Source organism: Kryptolebias marmoratus, linkage group LG15 (genome assembly GCF_001649575.2).
Source record: "Kryptolebias marmoratus isolate JLee-2015 linkage group LG15, ASM164957v2, whole genome shotgun sequence".
NCBI classification, from domain to species: Eukaryota; Metazoa; Chordata; class Actinopteri; order Cyprinodontiformes; family Rivulidae; genus Kryptolebias; species Kryptolebias marmoratus.
The window spans coordinates 30,913,540-30,920,459 of record NC_051444.1 but is presented as its reverse complement, the minus strand read 5'-3'; the positions used below and the strand labels follow the sequence as shown (position 1 = coordinate 30,920,459).

At 40.7% G+C, this 6,920-nt stretch overlaps 1 long non-coding RNA gene across 1 annotated transcript in view; it reads right to left on the bottom strand.

Annotated features, from left to right (window-relative positions):
• Positions 1 to 6,404, bottom strand: part of LOC112451327 — an 8,143-nt gene extending 1,739 nt beyond the window's left edge. The window contains exons 1-2 of the long non-coding RNA XR_003040134.2: positions 6,323 to 6,404; positions 6,150 to 6,236 (exon numbers count right to left, since the gene is read on the bottom strand). This is a non-coding gene — a long non-coding RNA (uncharacterized LOC112451327). The remainder of the gene's footprint in view (positions 1 to 6,149; positions 6,237 to 6,322) is intronic.
• Positions 6,405 to 6,920: the final 516 nt, after the last annotated feature.

Below are 6,920 nucleotides of genomic sequence, written 5' to 3'. Positions count from 1 at the left end.
ACACACACACAATCCTTCCAATCCTGTGGCTGGGCTCCAGTTTCTTTTCCCAGCAAAGATTTAACAATCAGGGGCCTGCAGGTACGGGCCAAGTTCAACACACAAGCCCAAAATAAGCCTCAAACGTTCACATTCTGATGTTACAGCAATATAAAGTTTGTGCTTAAAGTTCCAGAAACCTTCTGAGCTCCAGGTTTGGTTTGAACTATCCGGGTTCCAGTCTCAGCTTTCATGTTGGCTGCGTCTTTTCAGCATCACTGCTAATCAGCAGTAAACAGCAGCTTGGAGGTTATTTCAGGTGCTCTGTCATTCAGCTGATGAGTTCTCAGATAAAAAATAAAAAAATTAAAAAAATATTCAGATCAAAATGAGGCTCTGAAAATGGAGCTGGAGTGGGCTTCTTGATTATTTTCATGATTCCTCTCTGAGATCAGCTGAGCATAAGGAGAAGATTTTATTTACATGATACATCACATTTTTAAAAACTGTTCATCTGATAGTTACACCTGATCAGATCAAAATTATGGATTCAAACATTACTAATTAATCTTTATCAGTTGCTGTGGCATCAATGTAGGAGAAAGTCTCACATTACACATGCTGTTGTCTTCAATGTCCTCAGTTTTCATTACGCCCCAGTATCCCCAATGTATTTGGTGTATCACATGTCCCCAGCATTCCCCATGTTTCAGTATCCCCTATGTCCCAATTGTTCCTGATTATTCACTGTACCCTTTGCCATTGGTGTTCCCAGTGTCCTTCATGTCCCCAGTAGCCTCAGTGTTCTTAATTTCCTCAGTATTGCCAGTATTCCCAGTGTCATTGATGTTCAGAGACACTGAAAATGTTGTACACTGAAGAAACCCAACAAATTTACTTCCAAAAGAAACCAGTGTTGAAATCTTCCAGACTGAGTAGAAAGTCTGTGACATGCTCAGCTGAGTTTTGAGGTTCTGGTTGTTGGATGTGGGTCAGTACCAACACAACAACAGTCTTTTCATGTTGGTTTTAGTTGCAGAGAAAAGACGCTGCTGTAACTCTAATCTCTGATCTGCTCCATCATCTCAAACCCAGCTGATCACTAGTCACTTCTGTGCTGATTCAGTACTTTTAGATGATGCTGTCTTAGCAGATCATGTGACCTCTGAACAGAAGACATGTTTCCTTCCAAACACACACATTCATCCCTGCTCAGCAGATTAGCTCACACAGTATCGGTGTAACACAAGCTAAGTTGCTAACACCAGCTGCTCCTGCTGCAGACTACCCACTAATTCCCCCACAGGACTCGCCCTCACGTCAACACACACCTTTCAGACACTGATAACACTCTGCGGTGTTTTCTAAAACCTCAGGGACAATCTTGGTCTTTTGTCGCTGCTGTGCCCAGCCATCCTCCTGGCTATTAGGACTAACTGCCTGAAAGCCATGGCTTTGTCCTTCTGATTCCTGAGTTTTTGCTGAGAGCCAGACATGGTTTCTGTGGCATGTGAAGCAACTTCTGGTTTGTTTAGGCCTCTTGTCATTTTCCACTGTAGCAACAAACATTCAACTATCAGACCAAGAATTTGGAGTCCTAAAGTTTTTTTTTGTTTTGTTTTTTTCTGAGAACTCAGAACAATGAAACTGTTGCCTGTTGGGCCGTCACACGCCATTTCAGCCTCAGCGGAGCAGAAACTCAAGTCTCTCGTAGGAATTAGTCAGGGCCCACTCTGGCTGCACCACCTCCTTCGTTTTGGTTTTTGTGTTAAGAAAACTAAAGAAAAAAGTCATGCAGGAAGTGTACACACTCACACACACATCCTTCACTGTCATCGTGTGGAGCCGGCAGGCAGCCACAGAGTAAAAATGGCTGCAGGATGTGTGTGATGTTCAGTCTGCGTGGGTTTGTCCTGCTCCACAAACAAACCGAACTGAAGTCAGAAATAAAAACCAAAGTGGAACAAAGAGAAAGAAGTTGTTTCATGGTAGCTGTCAGCTCTTTGGGTTTGTCTGAGAATCAGTGTGACTCCTCATGTTTCCAGACTTCAGGTGTGCTTCATCTTTAGTTATTGATCTGTAACCCTGATACATTCATTCCCCTCCACACAACAACCTCTGTGGAAATCAGGTCTGACTGTGGCCGAACATGTAGACTGTGTGCTCGAACAACACATGCACAGTAATGAACCTCTCCATACAATGGTGGCACTAAAGACAGAACTATGGTGCCTGTCATGTGTCATGTCTCTAAATAAAAAGAGAAGTTATAAAAATTTGTTCAATAAATCTGTCCTCACAGATTTGTAGTATCATCAGTGTCTATGTGCACAGGTGTTGTGTGTAGTTTTGTTTTCAGACAGGGAAACACGAACAAACACAACAACAAAAGTCAGACAAGGGTTTAGGTGCCATCTACAATTTGCAACATCCCACTGAAAAGATTGATAATAACATTAATAGAATGTTCTGTGTTTTCTCGTAAATCACATTAAAGAAGCAGACATTCATATCTCTTTTTAATGTCAGTCCAACAGTTCAGTTGGACTGTTTATTTATATAGCACAAATTATATAGCAAATTACCAACAAAGGTCATCTCAGGGCACTGTAAAACAAAAATAATAAGTTCGCTCAGGGTTGATTCAAGTCCAGTTACTGTCAATTCATTCCAAATGTCTTGCAGTATTTTATGAAATGTCAAGTAGTAAAAGTTATTTGTCTAAAGAAAGAATCAAACCTTCCCGTAAAAGTTTCAATCAGTTCTTCTGTGAATCAGCCCATTAAATCAGCACAAGAAAACCTGCAGTTTAAGAGCGAAGCGTTCTGGTAGGAAATTATGGAACAATAAGATCTTTAATATAAGGAGTCGCCACAGCAAGTCATCCTCCTCCATCTATCTCTGCCTTCTGTGTCTTCTTTCCTCACTCCAACTACTTACCTCCATGTCCTCTCTAACTGCATCCAAATATCGCCTCTTTTTTTTTTCCCTGGCAGCTGCATCTCTATCATCCTTCTACCCACTGTCCCTCCTCCTCCTCCAATGTCCAAACCATCTCAGTCAGGCCTCTCTAACTTTATCTCCCAGTCATTCAACCTGTGCGTGACCTCTAATGACCTCATTCTTAATCCTAAACATCCTTGTCACTTCCAGGAGAACCTCAACATCTTCATCTTCATCTTTTTGTCAGTCCCACTGTCTCCAAACCATACAACATAGCTGCTCTCACCACTGTCTTGTAAACAATTCCTTTGAATTTTGCTGACATCTTTTTGTCACAAATCACTCCTGAACCTTTTCTCCATCCACTCCATCCTGCCTGGACTCTCTTCTTCACCTCTTTACCACACTCCCCGTTTTCCTGGACAGTTGACCCAAAGCGCTTGAAGTCCTGCACCTTTGTGACCTCTGCTTCTTGTAGCCTCACTGTTCCACCTGCCTCCCTCTCATTCACACACAGGTTCTCTGTCTTGCTACGGATGACTTTCATCCCTCGTCTTTCAAGTGCATAACTCCACCTCTTCTCTTCCACTTGTTCCCTGTTCTCACTACATATCACAATGTCATCTGCAAACATCATAGTCCACAGGGATTCCTGCCTGACCTCATCTGTTAGTCTGTCCATCACCAGAGTAAACAAGAAGGGGCTCAGAGCCGATCCTTGATGCACTCCCACCTCCACATTTAAGCTATCTGTCACTCCTACAGCACACCACACCACTGTCCTGATACATGTCCTGTACCAGTCTAACATACTTCTCTGCCTCTCCAGATGTCCTCATACAACATCACAGCTCCTCCCTCTGCACCTCTCATATGCTTTTTCTAAATCCACAAAAACACACTTAAATTCTTTCTGACCCTCTCTGTACTTTTCCATCAACATCCTTAAAGCAAAGATGGCATCTGTGGTGCTCTTTCTTAGCATAAAACCATACTGCTGCTCACAAATAGTTACCTCTTGTCTAAGTCTAGCTTCCACAACTCTCTCCTGAATCTTCATCGTGTGGCTCATTTAACTTCCCTGTAGTTTCTACAACTCTGTACATCACCTTTATACTTATGTGTGTGTTCATAAATGAACAGTCTTTTTTTCTCAGTGATTCAATTCAGTTTCTCACATTTGTATCACTCAAAGAGAGATGAGAAGACTGAAACTGAATCCTGTTCCTGGTGTACCAATGAGGTAAAATGACAGGAAACATTCTGCTAGCAAAGATTTAATTTGTTTCCTGTTTGTTACAGGATGGTAACTGAAGTTTTATTGATTGTTTATAAGGCTTTGGGATGGCCTCACTTTATTTAAAAGAACTTTTACCTCAATTTACTCCAACAAGAACTCACAAAGACTCTTAGATGTTCCATGATTCAAACTCAAATCCAGACGTGGAAAAATTTATTAATTTGTTAGGAGAACAATCACCTCTTTTTATTAGTATTTAATTCTAGTAGAGCTGCACACCTTCATTTAACTTTATTTGATCCTTTTCTGTTAACGCTTAAACATTTTGTTAATCTGTATTACTTATTGTCTTCTACCATGAAAGGTGGGTGATAATGTATTTGCCTGTGTTTGTTTGTTCATTTGTCTGTCTGTTAGCAATTTATCTAATGAAAGTTTGAAAAGCTCATTATTGAATATACATTTACAATTCAATAACTTTTGGAGTCAACCAGGTTCAAGATGGTTGCCAGCAATGCAATGTTAGTTACCACAGAAATGAATGTAACTCAGTCAATTCTACCAATGGTGCAAAAAGTGGGTATGCGGTATATGCGACACGTTAGAGGGGGCGCCAAAGTGAGATGGGAAAATTACTTCTAGTCATAATTTTCTTTATTTAACAGCTGTTTGTGCATGTGTAAATGATGTGATCAATAAGAGAGGCACATCATATCCACTTCTTCACCTTCACTCCCCTCATGGTTTTTTATATGTGGCTTGACAGCTGCATTTTTCAAACCTCCTTAACACAAAGTCCATGTCATTCAGCTGTGAGGATTGAGAGAAAGAAGAGAAGAGAGAATAATCAGGACAGACAGGGGAAGGAGACAGTCTGGTCTAATATTAGCTGGAAGGGTAGGAACAGCCACTTAATACCAAGTGATTAGTTTTTAAAATATTATTTATATAGAAAAAGTACATTAGTAAGATGTGTAATTTGTTTAAAGCTATTCAGTAATACTTGTTTGACCATATGACTTAGCAGAGAAGAACACAGACATGGGATGAAGAAACAGACAATAGGTCAGTGATCAGCTGCTATAGATGAGACCAGTGATGACATCAGCTAAGAATAATTAAACTAGTGAGGCCACAAAAACCTAGATGCACAGTATGTTTGAATTTCTGCTGACGACCTATTCACTGTGTCCTTTTGGGAAAACTAGTGCAGGCAGAAATAGTAAGTGAATCACCATAGAGGAGAATGAGGAACAGAGAGGTGCTGCTGCTGCTGCTGATGACGATGATGAGGGAGAGGAACAGAGAGGTGCAGAGGAGAGGGCTGGGACAAGGCCGAATGGCCTTCACCACACAAAATGGGGGACTCATTGAGGCGATACATGGTTGAAAATGACCTACAGAATTGTTCTGATGGGCCATACCCAAGATCAGGTATTGTATTGTAGTGTAAAACAAGGGGTTGTAATGTCTCTGCATACCCCTCGGAAAGTAACTAGTTGCGCTCCTGGATTTTACAGATAATAGGTTAAATTTCGTCTGGTAGGAGCTAAGTTTCATTCCCAACACATACTTCGACTGCTAAATGATCATTCAAGGTCTGTTCAAAACTTTGGCATGCAAGGCTGTAGGCAATATGCATTCTTTTAAGGAATGCTATAAATTTTCTGTGTTTTTATCTTCTTGTCTGTGTTTGTTGTACAACACTTTGTTCCAAGTCGTGGGGCTTAAATGACCTTTTTAAAGCATCAACATAGGTTATTGGTTTTTATGTGCAGATGGAAGGTTTATGTTAATTTCAGCTAAAAATAAGCAAGTAATTAAAACACACTTGATGTTTGTACATTCTCTTTTAGCTTGGTTGTAAACCCTTCACCAGTTTTTCTGTTTTTTAGCCACTAGCAAAAAAAACTTCCAACAATTGTTTGTTACCATTATTTTATGAATATATGTGGTTTTGAAAAATGACAAAAATAAAAACACTGACCATAATCTTAAGTTGATGCCTAAACCAGTAGTCGTAATCCAGTAGTTTCAGGCAATGCAGTATTTACAAGGTTCAGCACTGCTGATTCTGTGGCACAAAGAGGGCGAGAACAAGGCAAAGGTTAACAAACAGAAATCTTTCACAGGACAGAGAACTAGAGCTGGGAATCTGACCCATAAGGCGTGATTGCTCCAGCGTCGAACTGGATCCAGCCGCAGGCTTAGATGCAGAAACCGCTCATTAGGAAAACGAGGCACAGCTGTGGGAAGAGAGTGCTCTGTCTCACCAGAAGGCGGAGACAGAGCAACTCCAGATCCTCCACACAAGAAGGTTGCAGGATCGCCTACCGGTCATTCTTTATAGAGTTTACATGTTCTCCCTGTGCACTCGTTTTCTCCAGATATTCCAGTTTCCTACCACAGACCAAAAACCTGCATGTTAGGTTAATTGGAAACTCTAAATTGCCCTAGGTGTGAGTGAGAGCATGGATGTTGTTTGTCTTTATGTGTACCTGTGAAGGACTGGAGACCTGTCCAGGTGTCCTTTGTCTCTCACACACATGATCTGGAAAAGAGAAGCGGGTAAAGAAGATGGATTGATGGATGGATTACTGGTTGCAGGCTGCTGTCTGTATGTAGGTGGTTTATTACCATGTTTGTTATGTGAAAACCTTAATAAATAATTGTAATTTAGCAATAAACACAATGCTGCTTTGATATGACAACATAATATTAAATACTATTTTTTTTAAGGACTGTAACTCTGAATTTA